This window comes from Ascaphus truei, chromosome 6, assembly GCF_040206685.1.
Source record: "Ascaphus truei isolate aAscTru1 chromosome 6, aAscTru1.hap1, whole genome shotgun sequence".
Lineage (NCBI taxonomy): Eukaryota > Metazoa > Chordata > Amphibia > Anura > Ascaphidae > Ascaphus > Ascaphus truei.
The window spans coordinates 111488759-111510506 of NC_134488.1; the positions used below are offsets into that span (position 1 = coordinate 111488759).

Genomic DNA, 21748 nt, shown 5'->3' on the forward strand with positions numbered 1-21748 from the left:
CAATTTGGCACTTCCTCTCTGATCACGAGAAGGGGAGGGCACAAGGTCTGTACCACTATTGGCTGTACACAGACCCTTGCGGCACCACCTCTTCTGTCACTCAGAGAGTCCGCATGAGGGGGCAATGCCCCAGGATTACCTGCCATAGCCTGTAGCTATCAGGGCTTACATGACAGGAGGCAGAGAGGCAATCTAGGTTACACTGAGAAAGAACTACATTTGCTACTGTGCATATAGCAGTAATCTTCTCAACCCGACAGGGTACATATTTTTTTTTCTACCCCACATGAACTGGCGTCTCCAAGGGATAAGAAATCACGCATTCTGCTTCAATGAGACACCCTAGTTCAAGTAACATGAAATAAAATGTACAAACATGAAATCCCTGGCGCAAGAGGCTTGCTGCTTAAACTAGATTTAGAATTACAAGAAAGGGATATTGCATATAACATTATTCAGGGATAACTGTAAGTCGCAAATTATTCTCTGAAGGACAAATGTCTTGGCTTGGCTCAGCTGTGAGAGCACAGAATTAAACAGATAGCATGTCTGGAAAGACAATGTATAAAGGAGCAAATCAAGAGGGTAATTTGGGGAATTAAACATTTATAGAGCAAAAAACTGGCCTCAGCAGAAACTTGAGGTCCATTAGACTCTGTAGTCTCTTCTGTATGATGTCATGGACTGGTGCCTAGAGTAGGATCTGTGCTTCTCTGCAACAGGAAAACTGCTCTTCTCATTATTGTTCATGTAGGGCACTAATTAGGGCCACCAACAGAAATCATGGGGCCCAGGACAAATGAAAAGAGCAGGGCCCCCTCCATCCTCCGGCCCCCAAACCCATAGCGCACCTACCACGAAAAAATATTTTTTAGCGCGCAACTTTTACTTTAACTGTTTTCTTCTTATTGTCATACGGAAAAAAACATTACAATGCAATTTGTTTATTTTTAGATGTTAAACAAAATACAGGTGACTGCCTGCCTAGGTAGGTGGGTGACTGACTGCCTGGGTGGGTTGGTGACTGCCTGCCTAGGTAGGTGGGTGACTGCGTGGGTGACTGACTGCCTGGGTGGGTTGGTGACTGACTGACTGCGTGGGTGGGTGACTGACACTTGACTAACTGCCTGGGTTGACTGACTGTCTGGGTGGGTGACTTACTGACTGCCTGGATGGGTGGGTGACTGAGTGCCTGGGTGGGTGACTGACTGCCTTGGTTGACTGACTGGGTGGGTGACTGACTGCCTGGGTTGACTGACTTGGCTGACTGCCAGCCTGTGTGGGTGGGTGGGTGACTGACTGCCTTGACTTCCTGGGTGGGTGACTGTCTGCCTGTGGGTGACTGCCTTTGACTGACTGCCTGGGTGGGTGGGTGACTGCCCCTGAGTGACTGCCTGTGTGGGTGGGTGAGTGACTGCCTGGGTGGGTGAGTGACTGCCTGGGTGGGTGGGTGAGTGACTGCCTGGGTGGGTGAGTGAGTGAATGCCTGGGTGGATGAGTGACTCTCTGGGTGAGTGACTGCCTATACCGGGTGGGTGCTGCTTCCTTGCCAGCCTGACGCTTTCCCCCTTGCCCCCACGGTGGGAGGTGGGCTTGGGGGGCAGGGTTGCGTGTGGTAGGCGGCTAGGGGGGGGCGAGACTGGCGGGCTAATTCTGCGACTGCTGCCCGGGGCAGGAGGCGGGCGCGGGGAAGCTGGAGAGGGGCTCGCACGGCACTTCCCCTCCATCCCGCGGGGGGAGCGGGCCCACAAGCAGCAGGCCGGACACCATGCTTTCCCTGCGCATGCGTGCCGAGACCTCAGCTCTGCGCGTGCGAACGGGAATCAACGTTTTTTTTTTTCCCCGCGGATTACATTTTTTTTTTTTTAAATAAAATGGGCACGGCGGGCCCCCTGACTCACGGGGCCCGGGATGCCAACTCCGGCAGACCCTCTCTGTTGGCGGGCTTGGCCTAATTATGTACCAGGTACATCATAGCCACTTGCTCCTTTTCTAGGGGGTGATCAGTCTGGCTGCTCCATCAGAATCCCCTCCCCTTCTGTTTCTGGCATCCGGAGCCTGTCGCTGTCATGTGATCGGCAATGAGGGATGACATGACCCGAAAGTGATGGAGGTCCAATGGCACTCTGGTGCCTCTGAACCCCCGGCACTCTAAAGGTTAATTCTCTTATAAGACTGGGACTTGCAGGGTAGAGGTGGAATCAAACAGGGCCAATTGTTTTGTAAGAACACATGTTAACCTCTTCACTGCCAGAGTGACAGCAATGCATTGCAAAGCGTTTTACTCCCTTGACTATACCAACTCTGAGATTTTAAAGATTAATTTCCAAGGCAAGAACAGCACTCGTGAAAGCTGTGCTTGAAATGAAGGGGTTAATAATGTCATTATATCTGTTAACCCCTGAGGCAATCCCAATGACACAAAGTTGGGCACAGAATAACACACATACAGACACAGTAACCCACACACTGTACACACAAATACACGGGTGATATACATTTATTTGCATTTCATTACCCAGAATCCTTGTCTGCAGTGTGAAACAGTGTATGCTGGGTGATTGTGGGGTAAGGCATATTTTGGCTCGAGACCTGTCCGAGACGTGAATGTGTTCATAAATGTTCTTTATCGTCACAACAAAGCAAGAAAGTGTCATTTTTGCTTTACGGATCAGTACATCTATTTAAGGAATCCAAATAAATTATTCAACCGTACAGTGTACAGCAGGGCTGTCAAACGTGTGGGCCGCGGGCAGCCCACAAGGTGTTGCCCACAAGGAGCTGGGACATGAGTCCCGTTAACTGTAGTTATGGAGATGGGGGATGGGGGAGAGAGAGAAGGCGGATGGGGGGAGAGAGAGAAGGGATGGGGGAGAGAGAAGGGATGGGGAAAGAGAGAAAGAGAGAAAGAGAAGGGATGGGGGAGAGAGAGAGGGGGTGTGGGAGAGAAAAAGAGAGGGGATGGGGGAACGGAAGGAGATGGAGGGAGAGGTGGGACAGGGAGAGAGGGGATGGGGGGGGGGGAGGCGGAAGGGAGCGCGATACCAGCAATGTTTATGTATTTTTAATAAGGAAAACGTAAGAAAAAGGTGTACGCTCAGGTACTGTTTATAAAAAAGAAATTCTGGGGTATCTTGAGTCTTGCAGTCGGACTTAAGAATCGCTCCCCCCCCCCCCCTCCCAAGCTATTCTGAGTTTGACGGGCCTGGTGTACAGCAAATAAAAATATCACGTGTGAGCACAGTCACATGTCTCAGACAGGTCTGCAACCCTGCTTTCCCCTATGATCTCGTAGGCCGTGCCTACGAAATCCAATGCAGTTGCACATAATTCGCACGCGGCGCGAGCTCTGTAGAGCGACCGCGCAAGCTTTCCCGAGCAGATTTCCAATTTTAGTGCGGGCGGCCGCGTCACGTGAGCGGTTCAGGCAATGAGGGCAAACCGCTCACGGCTAAGCCTCCGCCACGCCTCCCTGTCGCCTCCCAATGCCTCCTGCTTGTAGTGAACGTTTCGGGCGTGCGCATCGCCCTTGTGACGTCACGAGGGAGCGCGCGCGCGCACTGCCAAACCGGGTATAATCAAGGCCTTAGCATACAATGCTTCCACTGCCGCCCGGGATTGTGGGATTCGACTTTCAAATGAGCACTCACAGTGTCACCTTTTGCTTCTTATTTTAATATTCACTGTATACAAAGAGATAATGGGGAAAGGCAGGGTTACAGACCTGTCTGAGACGTGAATGTGCTCACGAGTGGTATTTTTATTTGCTGTATGCTATACAGTGGAGGGTTTTGGCACTTTTTCACCCACCATAACTTATGGTGTGTTTAAAACCTATCCCAGCTTTATAATGCAAAGCCAATATACTGATGAGACCCACAAGTTTGAAACCTGTGTAAAGTGGCAGGCATAAACTTATAGGGGTTCCATGTTAAAATGGATTAGAAACAAAAAGTGACACTACGTGCTCATTTGCATGTTATTTCCCAGAATCCCTGGCTGCAGGGGAAGAATTGTGCGTTAACAGATAATGGTGAAACGCAGGGTTGCAGACCTGTCTATGACATGAGTGTGCTCACAAGGGATATTTTTTATCTGCGGTCAGTTAACAAAACTTTTTTCGGACTAAGTATTACTGCTCCTTTAAGAGTGGACCATTTTTCCCACCTGAGATCAATAATAATCGGAATCTTTACATCCACATTTTTTTACGAAAGCCAAGCAACAACTGCCCTACTGTATATAAAACATGTAGGATTGTGATGCTTCTAGTTAATTAAAACGGTTCTGTTTAGTGGTGGATTTACTTTAACTAATGTGTATATTTAATGGACTTATTCAAAAGGCATCAGAGTACTGTAGCTGTACCATGAGAGGTAAACCCATTCACTTAAATGGGATTACTGGCCAAGTTAAGCTACGGTGACTTTGTGAATAAACCCCTTATACTGTATCCCTTATCTCAGCGTAACCATGCATTTTATTTGATGCTTATGCTCCTACTGGAAAACTCTGCATGTATAGCCTATTAAGTGCACAAAATAAAATTAAAAGAAACACAAAAAGGTTGTATGAATTAAATTATCATCCTACATTTTTTTGCAGTGATAAATAAAATGGTTCAAAACCATAAACGGAAAAAATAAAAAACGTGTGCGTTAATACAACCGCATACTTACTGTAACTAATTCAGGACTAAGGCATACGTGGAAGTAATATAGAGCACTGGATTTAAAAGCAACCGTAGTGATCGAAGTGACTTACCATTTTATATGCATTTAATTCACAATGCACTTAAAATGTTTACTAGACTGTAAGGTTCTTGGATGTCAGCTATATGAAGCATAAGGATACACAGCCTACCATGTGAGTAGTGGTGAGCAGGAACACATGAAATCCCAAGAGATGTCTATAAAGTCACTGCCATTGTTACTCCCCTGATAATACTCTGTATAAATTCAGTTCCAAGGCAAAGACATAATTCTATTCCAATGAACAGAGTAGCCCCTGGGGTCCAGCCTTTTTCGCTTTCCATTTTCAAGGTATCTGAAGATGCATGAACTCAAATAAGTATTTCTGTGGCCTTTCCATCGTCTGTAACCACTAAATCGCTCTCTTTGTTATATCAAACTTAATTAGGTACTTATGTAAAGATTTCTGCAAGGTATAATCCCAAAGCAGCACTGGGTTGCAGAATAGGGCTTTGGTAGTAATGTACTGTAGTCCTATTGTGCAATGCAGAGCTGCTGCATACAGGGAACTAAGCAGCAAGCCCTCGTTTTTTTCTGTGCATTTAGTTTTACACAATTCAAACCAGGGGACCCTGCTGAGATCAACCACACTTAGGCCCGGGTCATGGTGCCTTCGCCTGCGCGGAGGCTGGTTAGTGAGCAGGTGCTTACCTGGCAATGGTGGACGGGCCGTAGGGGCGTGCCTGGGGGCGTGCTGAGTGGCGTCACAGAGCTGGTTCGCTCTCATTGGGCGAACCGCTCACGTGACCGGCCTGTCGCGCCAAGAAATTAGTTTGAACTGATTTATTTTGCAACGCGCGCCCCCTCCAGCTTCTGCGGGCATGCGCCGGCACGCCACATGGACGCGAACACTGCCTTAAGGCTGTCTGTTCGCTACGCGTCCGCACGGTCTGCGGCACCGTGGGGCCATCCTTAGCCTCCAAGTTGCCTGTGTTTTTGCTCCCATTCAGGAAATCAAAATACTAACGTTATCTTCACTCAGATTACTATCTTTTAAAATGAATCTAAACGCCTTCTTGGAAAGTATTACCCATACTTGATTGAATATTGATTAAGTAGCTGCAGAGCTGCTTTTAGGTGGAGGTATATTCAACATAAATGTAAATTCACTGCAAGAGGGACTAGCAATGCATTGTGGGACACTGCAGAAGATTAAGCCCTGCATTGGGCAAGGAGAGGTGAGCAGGGAGAGCTTTCCTACTTCAATCACATTGGTGCTCTTAAAGGTGCAAGAAAAAAAACCAAACACATTTGTTTATTAAAGTTCCCTGAATTTAGGTCCAAACTAAATATTGCACCAGATTTATTAATAGAAAGGAATCCTTGAGAAATCAATGCAATGTTTGCTTTTGACAGCCTGGTGCTGTCAAAAGCAAAACACTTCATGCCAAACCACTAAGTTCACCCCGGTTTTGAACCCAAGACAATTTGATAAAAAATAAAAATAAAAGACCTCTAAGAATCAAGGTAAAAAAAAAGTTTACTTTAAAGGAGCAATCAAAGCTCTTTTTTTTTTAACATTACAATTTTTTTTACCCAGGATTGAAGCAGGGGGTCTCCGGAGCTGAACCCCATTAATTTCAGCTTCGGAGACCCCTGTTTCAGAGATAGTCGCTTCAGCTGAGTAAGCTGGGGCAAAAGGTTAAAGCTCCCGCGTCACATCTCCCCGCAGGGCATGGGAGTTTTGAACAGAGGCCATTACATAATCCCTGGTAGCCTAGCAGAGTGGCTACCGGCACCTACTACTGAGGATAGTGTCTCCAAAAGCAGGCGGTCACCACAGTCTAAGAAGCCGCCGGAGTCAAGGTAAGTGCAGTTTACAGAGGCCTTCGCCGCTTCCCCGGCACTTAATTTAAGTGCCTTCGGGAAATGAGCTGGGCCTCTGTAAACCCCGCGCCCTCCGCAGACAATCTCGGGGGGCGCGCCCCCAGTTTGCGCACCGCTGCCCTAAGGAGCAGGCTACACTGGAACTCACACTAAATTTGGAAGGAAGCCATGTTTTATAACAGGGGAGGGTCCCACTCCTAAGCTCCGGTAACCGGGCAGCACTCCTCCAGTGAGCCCCCCCCCCCCCGGCATATTCTCCAACGGTTTCCAGACTAGGCACCTGAAAACCGCAACAAATTAACTCTCGGATGGGGAAACTCACATGCTGGCCCATGTGAGAGGAGTTTAACCCCAACACTACCTGCTTTTACCAGGACTTATAATGTCAGGGCCAGGAAACACATAGCCAGGGGCACTGGGCTACATCTGTTTCTTATATAGCACTGAAGTTTACACATGCTCTGTCTGAACATACCACTGGGACATAAAGTGACTTGGCCAAGATCACAAAGAGAGATGAGATGACACTGAGATTCAAACTGGGCTCAAGCGCATTAAAAATGTTACCAAATGTAATGGGTTCCCCCCCCCCCCCCCGATCGCAGATTATACGGTGGGAGCGGAGAAACATACGGTGTTACCATAGGTGTGTGTGGAGCATTACCTGTTGGCTCACAGGAGGGCTGAGCTTCCGCCACGGGGAACCTGGGGCAATTACAATACTATGTACAACCACTTACAATAGGTGCAGCGCCTCCACCTGCGATGGCTCCCACCAGAGGGGGAGTGGTTCCTCGCAGGACAATCAATAACCACGTACAACGGAATTGATAATGACTAATACCTTTACTAACATGCATAGAAGACATATAACATCAACACATAACAACAGGTGTCCCTCGCTAAGGGCAACCTGACTACGGCGTCTCCTATGCATCACGGCGGACGCTAACCTTATGCGTCACGGCGTACGCTAACCTTATGCGTCACGGCGGATGCTAACCTTATGCGTCACGGCGGACGCTAACCTTATGCGTCACGGCGGACGCTAACCTTCCAAAGAGTGATCCCACCCCGTGTCCAGTAACCCCAACCCAATGTCTCGCACTCCCAAGTCATATACCAATGTGTGTGTGTGACTGCGCAGCCACTATGTCTGGTGATAGGCCTTGTTGGTGCACGTGAGTTTGTGGGTTACCTGCCCTGGCTCCAGCCACTGGGGTTGAGTCGCCGGGATATCCTCCTACGCGTGGGGTGAATTCCGGCGTGGATAATATCACCGCAGCTCTGCACCGTCTGTACCTTGGCTAGGGTCTGTCTGCTGCCAGCAGGCCGCAGTCACTGCTAGCTTGGTCTCCGTGGAGATAGTCCAGCTCCCTTTCAGCAACAATCAATATACTTTACTCATTAACTAATAAATAGATAATGGGGTAGAGTCCCTAACCTAAGGCCTGTCCCTACAATACTCAGCTAGGATGACTCAGGGCTATCTGGGGCCTAGGGGATTGCTGGCCTAGTGCAGAGAGTCACTGACTCCTGCACCCTACCTCCTTCCCCTAGCTGCTCCAGTCACCAACTGACAATGTGCTCTCTGCCCGCGAAATGTATCCATTCCCTGCAAGCAGGGAGCTCCTGCAGCCCTATTGGCTCCCTGGCGTCACATGTGGTGCTGTTGGGGCTCATGCGACTTGTAGTCCTCTCAAGAGCCTTCCCTGGTAGGCTAGGGCTTCGCGGGCTTTTCTCATCCCCCCCTCGCGCATGCGCGATCTCCCTGCAGTCCTCCCGGCTCTCCTACGCCCTGCACATGCGCAACGCATCTATTATGGCGGTGCCCTGCGCCGCGAACCGTCGAGACCGCAGCAACGCGATTGCGGCCTTAACAACGGCCCGATCGCGTCCCCGGCAACCGGCCCGACCGCGTCCCTGGCAACCGGCCCGATCGCGTCCCTAGCAACCGACCGCAATTCCAAGCCACACGCGGCTCGCGCACCAGAAGGAGGGGGGGAAGAAGGAGGGGGGTCAGTACGCAAGGGGGACCTGGCTACATCAACATTACCTAAGAAATAGAGATGTGTGAAACTGCCCAAAATGCATTCACAATGTTTAAAGCGTTTCCCCCCCAAATTGGATTCCCTGCAAAACTTTTTGCCAAGCCTCAATGGGCTAATAAATGTCTCCAAATGTGTAAGCTTTCAGCAACATATCGGCAGACAGGAAATGAAACATGGTGTGTGTATCTTATTTATAGCGCCAGCGTTAAGCAAATCAAGCGGTTTTAGAGAATTTAGCAAATTACCTTTTTAAATGAAATTGTAATGCCCATTGCCTCAATAGGCTTTTATTGGCGATTCAAAAAAGACAAATATTGCATGGTTTACAACTTAGTGTGAAAGTTTTGCACATCTCTGCTAGGAAAGTATTAGCATTTGGGGACTTGTGAATAAAAGAGTCTTACATTTGACATACTGTAGGAAGGTGGAGGAATTTTTGCCATCTCAGACATGGCGAGTGTCTTACAATATACAAATACAATATTAAAGCTTGGAAAAGGTGCAGGGAACCCAAAGTGACCCCTCAATCCCTCAGAGATTGAATCAGAATAAGTCATTTACTATGGATAAGCAATATTTAGATACCATACATACATAGTATAGGCATACCCTGTATTAACGTACGCAATGGGTCAAGAGCATGTATGTAAAGCGAAAATGAACTTAAAGTGAAGCACTACCTTTTCCCCACTTATCGAGGCTCCGGTACAGGTAGGGAGCCGGTATTGCTGTTCAGGACGTGCTGACAGGCACATGTGCGAGCTGCCGTTTGCCTATTGGGCGATAGTCCTTACTCGCGAGTGTACTTAAAGTGAGTGTCCTTAAACCGGGGTATGCCTGTATATACAAACACACAGGTGAGAAGTGTAAGATCAAATAGCCAAAGATAACACAGATATACAGTATATAGCAACATGAAATAAGTAGCGAGTATGAGAAATCGAATACTTAGCAATAGTTATGGTGTGAGCTGATATAAAAGACAATAGCAACAAAAAAGCACTATGTACATACAGTATGGGGTCTATTATTATTGCTTATCCATAGTTAATAACTTATTCTGATTCAATCTCTCATTTACTTGTGTTTGAGTGTGGGTTCCCTACTCCATCTTCTGTTCCTTATGTAGCCCCCTGTAAACAGCACAGGCTATACATATCTTTCTGCTACTGAGGTAAGTCCTGTTAAAGCTGCAGTTCAGTCTTTTTTTTTTTTTTTTTTTTACATTTATTTTTTTACTTCAATAGTTTCATGTGTGCAATCTCTAATTAGCTAAAGAACAGTATAGCTGCAGCTCAATTCGTTTTCCATGTATTGATAGGTCGAAATTTGGTGACATATTAAAAGCTGGCATTTGTTTATAATCTGCTTGACTGGCAGTGGAAGCTCATGAATATTCATGAGCATTCCTGCACTGACAAGTGCTAGAGGGAGGGCAGGGCTGACAAAGGGGTGTGCCAGAGCTTGTGACAGGACATGAAGGGGCAGTGCCTTAGCAAATGGCTGTTAAAATAGAATACAAGAAAATTGGTCTTTCAAAGTTGTTTTTTTAAAAACAGAAAATGCTAAAAGTATTTTTTCTTACTACAGAACTGATTTATTAAAAAAAACAAACATGCAGGATATTGACTGAACTGTAGCTTTAAGGGCAGGCACCAGTAGTAATCATGGGTTTTCCCCCCTTCAAGCCCTGCCCTGAGTGATAGATGCAGGCCCCTGACTCTGCTGCAGGCATGAGACAGTGGTGAGGTCCTGCTGACATCATGAGGGGTGGGGCTGAGACTATTTAGCAGCCAGCTCCTGTACGTGACAGTTAGTCTACTTGGGAGTCTATCCGAGTCTGTCCTGGGAGTTGGAAGAGAGCGGAGTAGGTCGAGCTCTCTCCTGGGAGCAGGAGAGATACTAAGAGGACTCTGGCCTATGATAGTCAGCGAGTGAGCAGAGCTCCGGTGGAACCAATGCCCCTCACCCTGACGAGGGGGTGATGGTGAGGATCTACCCCCGCCCAGAGGGGACCCTCTGAGGTGGGCACTGGGGTATTGAGGCCCCTCACAGACCATCCTGTGGAGTACCTCTTGGAGGAAAGGAGAGGAGAGGAGAAAGGCTGTACACCTTGGGATCTCTGTGTGTGCTGCTACTGCTATTGATGTTGTTGTTGCGGCTGTATGCTGCAAGGCTGCTGTGTGACATCTAGATACAATAAAGAGAGACATTGCTGATCTTACTAAAGACTGTTGTGTGATTCCGGAGCATCCACCCTGGGACCAGGGGTCACTTCTTCTATACGGGTCCTACCCCATACCCTGGGAAGGTATAGAGGATGGAGGCGCTGCACCACCACTAAAAGAATGAGGCAACTACCCCAGAAGCCTGGTCCTGTCTCCCCAACATTGTGGAAAGCTCAGGCCCTCCTGTTACCGGCAGGTATGCACCACTCGAGCACATGTAACCATCCCTCACACACCCTAGATATGGCATATGTGTCTGGGTGGGGGGGGGGGGAACAAGGGTTACACTTACAATATGCGTGTCATAAAACTTAGTTCCGCCATGACTCACCCTTCTCACACTCTTCAAATCACAGACTGTCTTAGGTGCAAAATACATCATACAATCACAGGAAGGCGCCTGTTCAACACACAGTTAAAACGGTCTTCAAATGAATGGAGCGTGTCTTACCGAGCAAGGGGAAGACAGCTTCACAGCATATAGAGATGGGGCATAAGTGCTAAACCAATGCTACCAATGTGCTCTAGTCATTATAGCAACAGATAATAGCAAAAATAAGTACAATCCAAGGATTTATATAGCAGATTATCAATATGCATTAGTGTAAAGCAGTAGGTGAACATGGAGCAGGGGGAGTTTATTGACTGAAGAATAATGATATGACACATTATGTCTTGTTTTCTCTTTTTCATGGCATATAGTGACTTCATTTATAACACCGTAAACATTTCAATATCCCCACTGTTTCCCAGGGAAGATTTCCTATCTTCCTGATCAAAATAGGAGTTAAGTAGAAATAGCCGTGTTAGTCCAGTTGCCATAGTGCAGAGAAAAAGAGTACTTCGGTATTAGGTGATACCTTTTTTATTTGTACTAACAATAGATATAAGACCAGCATTTCAAAGTTCTCTCTCTTCCTCAGGTCCGGAATACTGATTTACAAAATATTCCATGAGTTTAACACAGATGTAAAAAGCAAGATCACAATCTAAGACAATGTAGAGAAGGAATTGGTAAATAAACAGACAGGGGAATACATGGATCAAAGGGACCGTGAGAATAAGGACCAAGCATTAGATTATTTGGCTAACCTAGTGAACTTTTTGGATACAACAGTAACACTGAAGAATGGCAAACTAGACACATCTGTATACAAGAAACCCACATGGTTATGTAGTTACCTCCAGAACTCCAACTTCCATCCCACTCATACAAAACGAGAAATCATACACAGCCAGCCTATAAGATATCCCTGCATATGCTCTGACACTAAAGACCGGAACAGACATATCACAACCCTGGCTGAATCATTCAGGCTGAAGGGATACAAGCCAAAGACTATTGCCAAAACAATCACATTTGCACTAAAAGCCCCACGAGAACACCTGCTCCAATATAAAAGGAAAGAAACAACCACACGCGTACCACTAGTGGCCACATACAAAGCTGCCCTAGAGGGAATGCAAAAAATAATCAAAGATCTGCAACCTATGTTTAATATGCCCAATTAAATTGACTTCCGAATCACTATGTTCACAATATTGTGAATACACTTCCGATATCTCCTTTTTTAAATTGCCTACAAAATTATTCCACTCAATCTTTTCCTAATTGATTCAAAACCTATTGGGAAACTTTGAGTTTAAATCCCAATATAGGAGACAACTTTCTCCGACCTCTATTATATTATTTTTTCTTGAAATTTCTGATGTATAAATTGTGCAAAAAATAATTTGAAGCTTCTCATCTCAGTTCACTTCTTTGTATATGGAATAGACTGATATTAGAATGTGACCTTTTAGATGTACTATATTGAAATGTTCAGGAAAGGGTTACAATCTAATAGTATTTAAAGAAACTGATACCCCTGAGGAAGCCTGAAGGCGAAACGCTTTGGGTTGGATGAGTGAAGCTTCTGTAGGTGATCTCCACACACTACGCCCTCACATATGTGACTTGTTTCATACGCTCACAGAGGAGACGCGGGCTCATCGCATTGTCTGTTCACGGGTGCCCGGTGAATGGGACGACGTTAAATTCTTCACGGAGTTGACGAGGGAGGACCTCTACCCACAGAGCGCACCCCAGAAAGTGAGGAGGCAGAAGATGAGCTGTTCTCACCACCAGCTCCGTACAGATCCTGGGCTCACAGGTGGGACAAGCAAGGATTTGTGGGACATCTAACTTCTGGAAAGCATGATATTCAATCTGCATAATGCCCAAAATAGGTGTTTGTGAGTGCAATAACCTATTTAACTTTTTTCACTTTTAATAAACTGTATTATGCTATGGCATTTACTGTCTTTCTATAATAAGGTCCATATACTTTGAAACAGAAACTGCGAAAGAGACGTCTTTGATAGATGCCACACGAAAGAAAGCACAAAGATTTCCCAGATTTAAGATCTGTTGATTAAGGAAACCAATGTGAGTGAAACTCCATTTCTCTCTGTGTTTTATCTGGTTCTCAAACAATATCACACTATTGTTTTCACTTTTTTTCACTTCTCCCCTGATCCAAGGGGATCAGGACTTCTTTTTCTGCATCGTTACTCTATGTGAGCCCACCCGGTTAACTGTTTAAGGCCCTTGTAATCCAAAAGGTGGGTTATATTTTCCCCTATCAAAATATGACCCCAAAATCCAGTAAATATACCATGGATACATCAGGATATTTAACGGTATACATCCCCATGACAGGGATTATACATTCTTTTCAATACATATAATGATAGTAACACTTCTAAGAACATCCTGGCATAGTATCTAGTACATAGTAATTAATATTGTACATAGTCGGTGGGCAACCCCTCTTACCATTATACTGTACCTGCGCCATATATATTCTGGGCATTTAGCAGTTACATAATTGGCTAGAACACACATAATTTATCTCTAGCATTTTAGAATCTCTAGAAGATTGACCAAACATAACACTAGCAACCAGCGCCACCTGGGAGTTTGGCGGGGCTCACTGATGGGGAGAGAACAGGACCTTTTACCTTCTCTGGCATCTCCTCCAACTCATCTCCGGTATCTCATAACGTTGTGGCTTCATGTGATGTAGCGTAGTCATGGCAACACATCACCACGTGACGTTGCGACAGCACGTTATCATGATAATGTGCCGATACCGTATATGAAGAACAGGAGGAGATGCTGGAGCTTACAGAGGCCCCACGCTCTTCCCGGGCAATCAGTTTACATGTTGTGGGCAAGAGTGGGTCGCCGCTAAGTGCGGCCAACACATACATCTGCAAAGAATTCTCTGGGACATGGCAATTTTATCCTTTCATGTACACTTCTGGCTACAGTTCAGAAACTTGACGTGCAACTATGCTCATCGGCAGGAACAGTCCCATGTACTCATACAAAATCCACTTTAGCGAAGATTTGGGCCCACTACAATTCTGCAAACTTCTTCGGTTCTGAACTGGTGCTATATAAGGTTGAGCCCGGGGTGCACTAACCTTGAACTACAGTCCCGAGGCATCGAACGTTCCACTGTCATGAGCAACATTTTCTCTTTCTCTGAGAAACTCTAGTAGTCGGCTGCTCACAATCCATAGCTAACACATAATCTCTCATCTCTGTGATGTAGCAAGCTTAGCTTTCCGAGCGGGACAACCTTGTACTGTATGTCGCCACTCACACTGGTATCTTGATAACTAGCTCACTTTGTCAGCTTGTGGTGTACAAACTTTAATTCACAGTCTCTGATATATACCACATGCACACATACCATCCCTCTGACAGGGTACGACAATTGTCTTAGGTTGCAAAGCTTATATTTGGCTGCTGCCATTTTAACTTTGGTCCCCACATCTGGGACCATTGCAATATTCGTTTTCAAGGATAATCGGGAAAACTTTGCAATTCAGTACTTTACACTGTTACTTTTAAGAAAAAACATCAGTTCACAATCTTTTGCAGCAAGCAGAGTTTCCAAAGTGTGAAACACAAAGACTGAGAAATCTTAAAACACATTTTCTTCACACTGACCAATCAGAAAACCGTAACCTCGCAGAGACAGACTCTTAGCTCCACCATGAGCAACACACAAAAACTTTTATTTATTTTTCTGCATGCCCAGCCCCACGTTGGGCACCATATATAGCCCTCCTTGCCCGACTCCTAAGGAGTTTACAATGTGTGTCTATTTAGAGGGCGTGCTCATACTGTGTTACCTTGTCAGGGTGCTGGATCTGTGCAGGACGTCATTTATAAGGCAATGATGGATGCCAGGAAATGTATTCATACCGTACAAATAGGAACTTTATTAACCACCGTCGATAAATGCTCAGCCTCAACATACACTTCACTTTATATACAGTCTCTGGTATATTCACAGGTTGTACTGTGTGTATGCTCTTCCCTAGCTTCCCCAATCGCAACCCACTGGGGATGTACTAAGGCTTGGCTCATAATGGGTTACTTAAGTGATCCCTCTCTGGAATGTCATCAGTATCACCATCTTGGGTACTGAATCCCACCCTGTGGCCTTCTGTGTTAGAGTTAGCTAAGAACCTTCCAGTTGGGCCAATCCTGCTCTGCCTTGAAGTTTCGGCTTGGGGAACCACATCTAGGCATTGGCTTACCCTACGTGAAAAAGGAGAGTAGAGAGAGGCCATTCCTATGGATACTATATAGTCCGGACACTGTCTCTGACTACAAAACAAGAAAGTGGGTCACAACACTGTTATTAGCGTCTATACACCAAACATATTTACACTATAAATAGTGGCTCCTCCACTGTTACTCCTCCAGGAACCTAAGTTCTAGCACCTTCTCCCCCACTTTATATATCCTAATGTCACATAATTGTCACCAGGCAGAAGTGGGTGGGAGTTGCTCTCTGCCAAGCCACCCACCATGTGATGGGAGGGAAGCGTTACGCTGTGTGAGCCCACCCGGTTAGCCCTCAAAGGCCCGAGTAACGCCAAACAGAGGTTACACATAGAGTACATACATACAGTGGGACATCACTTCTCACAGGCAGATCATTCCATAAATGATTTAAAAATCTAAATCCTCAACGAAATGCACTCAAGAATGCAAAACAGCTGAAATCAAATGATAATGCTCTTTGACACAAAAAAGAGGACTTAATGCTGATATGGGATTTCTTACACACACCATTGTTTGTAATGCTTCTCCCTGCCGCTGTTAATTTTATGTAAGGGGGTCACCCCCGGTTTCCCTGATCTTCCTTTGCCCCCTGCCTTACCCCTGTGTCAGTGGGGGAAGGGGACGGCGACTTCTCCCGGCGGGCACCGCCATCTTGGTTGCGGCGCGAGGTTCGCGCAATGCGCAGAGGTTGGCCAGGGTAGCGGTGGCCATCGCCAGTGTGCCGTAGCTCTGGGAGGTTGCGCAGGCGCAGTTAAGCGTAGCGGCGGTCATTACAGCGTCGCACAGGCGCATTAAAGATCGCGCACGCGGTCCCCATAGGAAAGAGCTGTGCCAAGGACTACAATTCCCAGCAGCCTCTGGGGACTGCACTTTCACCCTGGTCACAGGCAGCATTGAAGCCAATAGAGCTGGCAGCTTCTCATGCTGCAAAGTTGCAACAATGTTGTGTGCAGACAGGGTTTTGTCAGTTGAATCCAGGAAGAGATTGGGGAAGGTAGTGTACACAGAGCAGGGCTCTGCTGTACTAGGCCAGAGAAACCCCAGGCCCAGGTAGGCCCCACTCCCCACTAGTTAGTGGGTAATTGATAAGGGACGGCCCCAGTTAGGGACTCTGCCCTTAGTGTGAGTGCTGTCTTGTCAGAGTCACGGCTGTCAGTGCTGTGAGGTCTGACAGGCAGGCACAGTGTTGTGGACCACGTTTGCTGTGCGTACCAAGTAGGTGGCAGTGCGTTACTGCAAGTACTAGGTACTAGGTAGTTAGAGTTTGGACCGGGAAGAGCTAGGGGGACGGGATAGGCTAGTTAACCCCTTAGGTCCCAGGTAGGTCCTCACTCCCCAGCTTGTGGTGCTACAGGGACAGGCCCTATGTTAGGGACCCTGTCACGTAGTGCCAGTGATAGATAGGGACACAGCGGACGCTGCGCTTCCTGAAAGGAGACTTGGGCTCAAGTCTGTGCCCAGAGAGAAAGACTATCTTCAGGGTGGGATCGCCCCTGGCGGACCCCAAGCAAGGATTCACCCCAGGCTCTCACTAGCGGAGGCTCAGGCCTCCTGTGAGCCTGCAGGTATACGCACCACACCTGGTAACACCGTATGTTCCCTGCACCCACACTATATCTGCGATTGGGGGGGGGGGAATACCCGTTACATTTACAATTCAGCTCCTTCACTCCCCCTGCACATCAACCCCCCTTCACACTGCTGATGGATACTTGGTCCTAATTCTCACTGTCCCTTTATCCATTTATTGCCCTATCTGTTTATTTACCATATCATTCTCTACATCATCTGCCTTAGGCTACGCTTATAGTGCCGGCAACGGCGACACGACGGTCGCTGGAAAATCAAATAGAGATGACTTCCAGCGAGCGCGACCAATCCATCGCTCCGTCGCGTTCGCTTACTATAAGCGCACGTGACGCCGACAATGCATTTGTTTTGCCGCGGCGCTGTCGCCGGCAATATAAGCACAGCCTTAGATTGTTATCTTGCTTTTTAAATCTGTGTTAAGCTCATGGAATCTTTGTAAATCATTATTTTTGACCTGAGGAAGGGAGGAGAACGCTCGAAAGTTCGTCTTATAATATCTATTGTTAGTTCAAATTAAAAAGGTATCACCTAATACTGAAGTACTCATTTACTTTGTATGAACAAAATAGGGAATTGAAATATTAAAAACAAAACTACATTACATGTGCATTTGGCCATGAAGGGTTGATCCATGAACAAAATGCTCTACTTCATTGTAATTTACTTATTTTAACATAACAAGCTGTTATAAGATCAGGCTTTTAAAAAAAACATTTGGCTGCAATGACAAGGCTCGTCAGAATTAGGATTGGGATTGCACACAAAGTAAACTATCTCTCCATGTACAAATCTGTGCAGTACGGCATAAACTTGTGTGTAGGATACAATACGGTTCAAACAAATATAATTTTAAAGCTATATGTACGAATAATAGACTGAAAGGAAATATGATGTACCAGAAAAATAAGTTTGAAGGTGAAACTGAAGAAAATAGGGCTTTTGTGGGATGATCTAAGTGACCTTGTTTAAAGAGAGGGCTACCATCATTCTGCCTCCTTAATTACTACTATGGCAGCTTCAAGAGTTCCTATCGATCCCATGTCTGCTTGTGAGACACGCTGAACATCCCCAATGAGGCTGTTTCTCTTTCCCACAGCTCATGGTAATAATCATTAAACGTCACCAACAAGTGGGCTTAAACCTTTCTCTCAGCAAGGATAGTCACTGATGTGGCTGATATTTATTGCAATGGACAGCGGATGCGCCCAGTCCTTGTACGGCAGTTCACTTTCACTATAGGCTTAGTGCTGTCATTTTACTCTCCACAAGTGTACTGATCTGGGAGGCATCACAACAGGGCTGGCCACCCTTTCCCATTGTTCTTTGCCACAGCGTGTATGGTCAAAATACAAACCATACACTCACGAGGGACACCAGGCTTCTAACATAACGTTGCACTGGCAAACTTGCTGCACCTACACATTTACGCATTCTAGAAGAGTAGAGCAGGTTACAGTAATGTTTTATTTTCTTCTTTTGCCTTTATTCAGGACCTCCTTGTTGATCATTACAGCTAAGACAGAGATGACTAACAAGCAGATGGTAACAATAAGAGAGCACTGTGCTCGAACACTAGGAGAATGTTAAAGATGCCCATATCCTCTTGTTTGCAATGGTTCTTTATAAATTGCAGAAGATATTTGAAACAATGACTTCCAACCTCCATTATTCACTTTAAGCCTTGATAGAATACTCCTGCAACCGGAACTGCATTTCTATGCTTCCAAAGTTAACTGTTGAATGATCTGGAGACAGATCATTAATCCACAGCCTGTATCTAAACGGTGAGCACTTTCTCTGTGTTTTGGTTTTAGTTCTAATTTTTTTTTTTTATATTTTGGTTTATGTTTTGGTGAAATAATTGGTTAAGGTTTTGGATTTTTTTTAGATTATGGGTAGGGGGGGGACTCAAAATATGCAAACTTTTTTGAACATGTATTTTCATTCTCATTCTTAAAAGAAAGAAAGTGTGTGCCGATCACGCGCATTTTAAGTGAAACTTCTTTGTCTTTTGTCACTGTTTTGTCACAGAAATTGTAATTGTAATGGTGATGTTTTTAATTTAAAATCAAAAGACAATTTCAGTGCCAAAACGCAAAGACGTTTGAATTAGAACGTGTTTTAGCTATTTGCACTTCTATATTTATAGTAACTGAATTCCTTGTGTGTGTCTGTGTTTCAGTCAGTGTGTATCTGTCAGTGTGTGTGTGTGTGTGTGTCAGTGTGTGTGTCAGTGTGTGTATCTGTGTGTTCCAGTCAGTGTGTGTGTGTGTGTCAGTCCGTGTGTCTGTTATTCTTAGGGTCCTGCCCCCCTCTCTCCTGACTCTCCCCCCCACACGAGCAGCCCCTCTCCCCCCCCCCCCCCCCAAGCAAAGGTACAGAGAAACGAGGGTTCTGCCTGAGTCCCCCACAAGCTGCCCCCAGTCTCTCCCCCGGCAGAGCTGTGTCCTGCTGCTGGTGCCAGCCCTTCAGCGGAGGCACAGGGACACAGACGCCACTCACTGGGGGGGTGTAGGAGGGGGAAGGTGTACTCGGCGGCTCACGAGTGGGGGTTCGGCGACTCATGGGGGGGTGCTCGGCGGCTCACGAGGGGGGTGCCCGGTGGCTCACGGGGGGGGTGCTCGGAAGCTCACAGGGGGATTGCTTGGCGGCTCACTGGGGGGTGCTTGGCGGCTCATGGGGGGTGCTAGGCGGCTCACGAGGGGGTGCTCGGCGGCTCATTGGGGGGTTACTCGGCAGCTCACGGGGACTGCTCGGCGGCTCACAGGGGAGGGAGAGGGTGTGCTCGGCGGCTCACTCGGCTGGTATGTGTGTTTCTGCAGCTGCTGGAAGCTGGCAAAATTCAGTGGCAGTGAATGTTGCTGATGGCCTCTTCTGCCAGCAGTGACGTGACTTCCGTCCCCACCAACTCCGTTTACTGCCACTGAATTTTGTTCAAGTGGTAGGTGCTGATAAAGAAGTTTCCCTTCAAAAAGAAAAAAGCGGCTGTTCCTAGTGGGCAGACGGCCCCAGGAAGTGTCCAAGGCGACACACAAACTGGTCGCAAATTTTGCAACCGCCACGCGGTGCGAGATTGCAGCATTGTGGAAACAACAAGAATTACCAGTTATACCCAAAATCAGGAATAGAATTTGGCATGTCTGCCAGATGGAACAGTTGACGAGTTGGGTTAACGACTCTGACTCCAAATTTCTAAAAAATATGGGCCCCATGGTTAGCCCAAATAGACATCCCGGGGGTAGACACCGACACAATTTTGCACTAATAATAGCATATGCGTTCTCCTTTGATGGAGCAGACCAGACGAAGACATAGAGACGGATAGAGTAGGGCCCTCCAGGTGGTCAACAAAAATCAGCAGGTCCACGTAACGAGGTGCAGCGCTTCCCCTTCAAAGCCGCAGTCTCCAGTGCTACCTCACCCCCCCCTTCGACTCCCCACAGGCCCGCCCAAATACCCATATGTGTCTCGCCCCAGTCCGGTAAGTCAGGTTTGTCCCAATGGTGTGTCTTTACATGTAGTTTGTCTAGTCTGTCTATCGCCATGTTGAAATGTTATGGTTTTCCCGACAAAAATGGGTATATAGTAATGTATGCTAATGGGTGGTGATGCACTGTATTACCAAATAAAAATAAAAGTTATAAAAAAAGCTCAAACGCCAGAATCAGAAGTTGAGCCTTTTTCAGAACAAAGCTTCGATATGTAATGTGCAAATAAAATACAATTTGTTTCACTGCCAAGTCTCTGATTGCTGTCCTGTTATTTTTTTCCACTTCTACAATTGTACCTGACCTGGCACCAGGACATTATCACTCATCCACCTGGAGCAGGGCCGCCGACAGGTGGGGACAGTCGGGACAAATATCCTGGGCCCAGTGGCTGCAGAGGCCCTGGCATCCAGTCAAATCAGTTGGGCCCAACCTCCCATGGCGACCGGGCCCCGGCTCTCCCCAGCTGTGGGTCTCTCCCTCACTCTGTCCCACATTTCTGACATCTGCATGTCACCGGGCCACCCTTATGCCAATGTGTGTCAGAAGCTCAACCCAGCCTACTTCCGGCATGTGCTGACATCAGAGTCCCGGCGCGCGCCTGTAGCTCGGTGTGGGACAGAGTGAGGGAGGCCCATAGCTGGGGAGAGCTGGGCCCGGCAGCAACTAGAGGACCAGCAGCAGGGCCCCCTGCAGCCACCGGGCCCAGCCAGAGACTTGAAACCAGCACCAAGGTAAGGATTTATATGTTTTGTGAAGTTTATATGTATTTGGTTTTTGATTTTTTTTTTTTATATATGTATTGTTTTTTTTTATATGTATTGGGGTCTTTTTTATATGCAGTTGGTTTTTTTATATGTCATTTTTTATGTGTATTTGTTTTTTTATATGTATTGTTTTTTTCTATGTATTGGGGGGGGTTTCTATGTATTTTTTTTTATATGTATTTGTTTTTTTATATTTATTGGGGGGTTATATGAATGGGGTGGTTATATATATATATATAATCAAAAGGGACATATATAGTAGCCCCAAACTCAATATTTGAAAAATAAATTTAATTAATTGAAAATGTGATAAGTGAAGTGACTATAATAACATGTTCTTAAATTTAGAACTAGAACAATATATAACATACAAATACTAAACATCTATACAACAATACAAATAAGTGATTAAAGAA

General features: G+C 46.3%; 1 protein-coding gene across 2 annotated transcripts in view; it reads right to left on the reverse strand.

The window, feature by feature from the left end:
* The window catches only part of LRRC4B (leucine rich repeat containing 4B), a 316216-nt gene that overhangs the window by 136529 nt on the left and 157939 nt on the right, over positions 1–21748 (reverse strand). Inside the window, exon 1 of one of the 2 annotated variants that reach the window (XM_075605782.1) lies at positions 7777–7962. The exons of the other annotated variant lie outside the window; for it this stretch is intronic. The gene's annotated coding sequence lies outside the window, so the exon portion shown is untranslated. Of the gene's footprint in view, positions 1–7776; positions 7963–21748 lie in introns of those variants that run through there. 2 annotated transcript variants of the gene reach the window in all.